Raw genomic sequence first — 6000 nt, forward strand, 5'->3', positions numbered from 1 at the left:
GAGTGGGGGCTGGGTGCAGAGGCTCAGGTTTTGGGGGTTGGACCTCAGGGAGAGAACCAGGGTTGGCTGCCATGAAGATACTCTGACGGCACTAATGCAACACAGATGTTAGCTGAGACTCGGATCTGGCCTTGCTCTAGCTTGTATTGATCTCAGCTGTTACATAATCATTGTTTACAAAATGTGGGGCAAGAAAGCCTGACCATGCCATCTTGGCTCATTTGCTTGTTCTCTATAGAGGGCATGGCAACCCACTCCAATATTCTTGCCTGGAGAATCCCATGGACGGAGGAGCCTGGCAGGCTACGTTACACAGGGTTGCAAAGAGTCAGACACAACTGAAGCAACTTAGCATGCGTACACACACAGAATTTTAGAGCAAATACAAGCTAGAGCAAGGCAAGATCTGAGTCTGAACTAACCCCACACTGCCCACAACAGGTCCACAGATGTTCCTAGAAATACTGGAGGGCTTTCTCAGTAGGCAAATCGACTGGAGCAGGAAAACAGAGGAATCACATGGACATTCTTATCACTACCATTCTATATATTTTCCCTCCCCCTTTTTTTATATTGTTCTAACAATGTTCATTACTCCTTTAATTTTTATTTTTTATAACTAACTTTTCCCTTTTTAAAAAACACCTTATTTTTAAATAACTTCATTTTATTTTTTCCTATTTCTACTCCTTAGTACTGCTTAGTTACACTGCAATTTTTTTCCATGTTTTTGATTTTGTATTTTTGAGAGTCTAATTTTTAGTATCCATTTTCACTTAGGGGCTTGATTATTGGCTTGATTGCTCTCTTCTTTTTTGACTTCCTTTATTTTCTCTTCTCTCTTCTCTTTGTGTGTGTCTCTTTGGGTGTTCCTGGCTGTTGACTGTTGTTTCACCATTAGTCTTGGGATTTTGTTTTCTGTGCTGTGTGGCCTGTGAAATCTTGGTGCTACAGTAAGGGGTTGGGCCTGAACCCCAGAGGTTGGATACCCAAGTTTTGGACTTTGGGCCACCAGAGAACTCCCGACACTATGGAATATTAATAGATGAGAGCCCTCTCAAAGGCCTCTGTATCAAAACTAAGACCAAGCCCCACTCAAAGGTCTGCAAGCTCTAGTTCCAGATGTCTCATGCCAAATCTTTAGCAAAGTAGGAAGACAAACCTGCCCATTTGCAGAAAGGCTGCCCCAAAACATACCAAGCTCATAGACACCCCAAAACACACTACTAGAGACAGTACTACCTTTCAGGGAGACAAGATCCAGCTCCATCCACCAGAACACAGACACAAGTACCCCTATCAGGAAAACTTCATTAGGCACTGGACCAACCCCAGGAATCACAGCTACCACCAAGGGGCAGGAGGAAGACATCACAATTAAAAGGTACTACAACTTCCAACCTGTAGCCAGGAGACCCCCAAACACAGTAAATTAAGCAAAATGAAATGACATAGAAGCATGCAGCAGCTGAAGGGACATGGTAAAAACTCACAAGACCAAACAAATGAAGAAATAATCAGTCTACATGAAAATAAATCCAGAATAATGATAGTAAAGATGACCTAAAATCTTGGAAATAAAATAGAGGCACAGATAAACAGGTTGGAGGCACAGATTGAGAAGATACAAGAAATGTTTACCAAGGACCCAGAAGATTTAAAGGACAGACAATCAGCAATGAACAAGATAACTGAGATGAAAAACATTAGAGGGAACCAATGGCAGAATAAGAGAAACAGCCAAACAGAGAAGTGAGCTGGAAGATAGAATAGCAAAAATAACTGAAGCAGAGCAGCATGAAGAAAAAAGAATAAAAAGAAATGAGGACAGTCTTAAAGACCCCTGGGACAACATTAAGTGGCCCAATATTTGAATCATAGAGGTCCCAGAAGAAGAGGACAAAAAGAAAAGGTATGAGAAAATATTTGAGAAGATTATAGTCAAAAACTTCCCTAAAATGGGAAGGAAATAGCCACCCACATCCAGGAAGACCAGAGAATGCCACACAGGATAAACCCAAGGAGAAATATGCCTAAACACATTTTAATCAAATGAACAAAAATTAAACACAAACAGCAAATATTAAAAGCAGCAAGTGAAAAGCAACAAATAACATACAAGGGGATCCCCATAAGGTCAGTAGCTGATTTTTCAACAGAAACTCTGTAGTCCAGAAGAGAGTAGCAGGATATAATTGAAGTGATGAAAGGGAAAAAACTGTAAACTATGGTTTTTCCAGCATGGTTTGGTTTTTCCAAACTATAAGTTTGGTTTTCCATCATGTATGGATGTGAGAGTTGGACTATAAAGAAAGCTGAATACTGAAGAATTGATGCTTTTGAACTGTGGTGTTCAAGAGGACTCTTGAGAGTCCCTTGGACTGCAAGGAGAACCAACCAATCAATCCAAAAGGAAATCAGTCCTGACTCTTCATTGGAAGGACTGATGCTGAAACTGAAACTCCAATACTTTGGCCACCTGATGTGAAGAACTGAGTCACTGGAAAAGACCGTGATGCTGGGAAAGATTGAAGGCAGGAGGAGAAGGGGATGACAGAGGATGAGATGATTGGATGGCATCACTAACTCAATGGACATGAGTTTGAGCAAACTCTGGGAGTTGGTGAAGGACAGGGAAGCCTGGTGTGCTGCAGTCCATGGAGTCCCAAAGAGTTGGACACAAATGAGTGACTGCACTTAACTGAATTGAACTATATATACTGTCAATAAGAGACCCACCTCGGACCTAGGGACACATACAAACTGAAAGTGAGCGGTTGGAAAAAGATATTCCATCCAAACGGAAATCAAAAGAAAATGGGAGGACTACTCACATCAGATAAAATAGACTTTAAAATAAAGATCAATACAGGAGACAACAGAGAACACTACAAAATGATCAAGGGATCAATCCAAGAAGAAGACATAACAATTATAAATATATATGCACCCAACATAGGAGCACCTCAATACATAAGGCAAATGCTAACAACTATTAAAATGGAAATTGATAGTAACACAGTAATAGTAGGGGACTTTAACACACCACTCATACCAGTGGACAGAGCAGCCAGACAGAAAATTAATAAGCACAAGCTTTAAATGATACACTGAATCAGTTAGACCTGGTAGATATCTACAGAACATTTAACCCCAAAATAATAGATTTCCTTTCTTTCTCAAGTGCACATGGAACATTCTCCAGGATCGATCACATCTTGGTAAATTTTAAAAAATTTAAATCATTTCAAGCATCATTTCTGACCACAATGGTATTTATAAAATTAGATATCAACTACAGGGGAAAAAAAACTGTAAAAAACAAAAACACATGGAGCCTAAACAATACAATTCTGAATAACCAACAGATAACTGAAGAAATCAAAAAGGAAATGAAAATATGCCTAGAAACAAATGACAATGAAAACATGACAACTCAAAAGCTGTGGAATGAATAAAAGCAATGCTAAGAGGGAAGTTAACAGCAACACAAGCCTACCTCAAGAAACAAGAGAAACAACAACTAAAGAACCTAACTTCACACCTAAAGCAACTAGTAAAAAAGATTAAAAAAAACCCAAAGTCAGTATAAGAAATAATCATAAAGATCAGAGCTTAAATAAGTGAAAAAGAAGTGGAGACAATAACAAAGATAAATAAACCTAAAAGATGGTTCTTTGAAAAGATGAACAAAACTGACAAAGCATTAGCCAGACTCATCAAGAAAAAAGGGTAAGACTCAAATCAATAAGACAAGAAATGAAAAAGGAGAAGTTACAATGAACAACACAGAAATTCAAAAGATAAAAGATCATAAGACTCTTACGAGCAACTATATACTAATAAAATGGACAAACTGGCAGAAATGGACAGATTCTTAGAAAGTGTAACCTTCAAAAACTGAACCAGGAAGAAATAGAAAATACGAACAGACCAATCACAAACATGGAAATTGAAACTGTAATAAAAAGTCTTTCAAAAAACATAGCCCAGGACCATATGGCTCCAGGCAAATTCTACCAAAAGTTTAGAGAAGCCCTAACAGGTTTCATGCTCAAACTCTTCAGGAAAATTGCAGAGGAAGGAAAACTCCCAAATCCATTCTATGAAGCCACCATCACCCTGATACCAAAACCAAAGATGCCACAAGAATAGAGAATTACAGGACAATATCACTGATGAACATAGATGCAAAAATCCACAACAGAATTTTAGAAATCAGAATCCAACACAAGAGAAAAAGAATTACATATCATAATCAAGTCAACTTTATCCCAGGGATGCAAAGATTCTTCAATATATGGAACTCAATCAATGTGATATACCATATTAACACATTGAAAGATAAAAACTATATGATAATCTCAATAGATGCAGAGAAAAGCTTTTGACAAACTTCAACAATCATTTAAGATAAAAATTCTCCAGAAGCAGGCACAGAAGGAGCATACCTCAACAGAATAAAGGCCATATGTGACAAACCTACAGCAAACATTATTCTCAATGGTGAAAACCTGAAAGCATCTCATCTAAAATCTGGAACAAGACAAGGTACCCACTATGACCACTATTATTCAACAGAGTTTTAGAAATCCTAGCCACAGCAATCAGAAAAGGAAAAGAAATAAAAAAAATCAAGATTGGAAAAGAAGAATTAAAATTCTCACTGTTTGCAGATGACATGATACTATACATATAAAACCCTAAAGATGCCACCAGAAAATTACTAGAGCTAATCAATGAATACAGTAAAGTTGCAAGGTATAAAATTAATACACAGAAATCTCTTGCATTCCTATACACTAATGATGAAAAATCAAAAAGAAAAATTAAAGAAACAATCCCATTCACCACTGCAACAAAAATAATAAAATACTTAGGAATAAATCTGTCTAAAGAGGCAAAAGACCTGTATGCAGAAAATTGTAAGACACTGATGGAAGAAGTCAAAGATGACACAAAAAGAGAGATATACCATGTTCTTGGATTGGAAGAATCAATATTGTGAAAGTGAAAATACTAGCCAAAGCAATCTATAGATTCAAGACAACCCCTATCAAACTACCAATGGTATATTTTTCATAGAACTAAAGCAATTAATTTCACAACTTGTATGGGAACCCAAAAGACACCAAAGCAATCTTGAGAAAGAAGAGTGGAGCTGGAGGAATCAACCCTGCTGACTTCAGACAATGCCACAGAGCCACAGTCATCAAGGCAGTATGGTACTGGCACAAAGACAGAAACACAGACCAATGGAACAACATAGAAACTCTGGAAATAAATCTATGCACCTATGAGCACCTTACATGTGACATATTAGCAAAAATGTATTAATAAAATGGAAAAAAGACAGTCTCTTCAATAAGCGGTGCTGGGAAAACTGGTCAGCTACATGTAAAAGAATAAAAGTAAAACAATTCCTAACACCATACACAAAAGTGAACTCAAAATGGATTAGAGATGTAAAAGACCAGAAACTATAAAACTCTTAGAGGAAAATATGAGCAGAACACTACTTGACACAAATTACAGCAAGATCCTCTATGGCCCACCTCCTAGAGTAATGTAAATAAAAACCAAAATAAACAAATGTAACCTAATTAAACTTAAAAAACTTTTGCACAGTGAAGAAAACTATAAACAAGGTAAAAAGACAACCCTCAGAATGGGAGAAAATAATAGCAAATGAAACAACTGACAAAGGATTAGTTTCTAAAGTATACAAGCAGCTCATTCTGCTCAATACCAGAAAAACAAACAGCTCAATCAAAAAGTAGGCAGAAGACCTACACAGACATTTCTCTAAAGAAAACATACAGATGACTGAAAATATGCTCAAAATCACACATTATTAGAGAAATTCAAAGCTGGCTTAAAATTTGACATTCAAAAAACTAAGATCATGGCATCTTGTCCCATCACTTTATGGAAAATTGAAGGGAAAAAGGGGGAAAGAAACAGTGACAGATTTTATTTTCTTGGGCTCCAAAATCACTG

Source organism: Cervus elaphus, chromosome 20 (genome assembly GCF_910594005.1).
Source record: "Cervus elaphus chromosome 20, mCerEla1.1, whole genome shotgun sequence".
Lineage (NCBI taxonomy): Eukaryota > Metazoa > Chordata > Mammalia > Artiodactyla > Cervidae > Cervus > Cervus elaphus.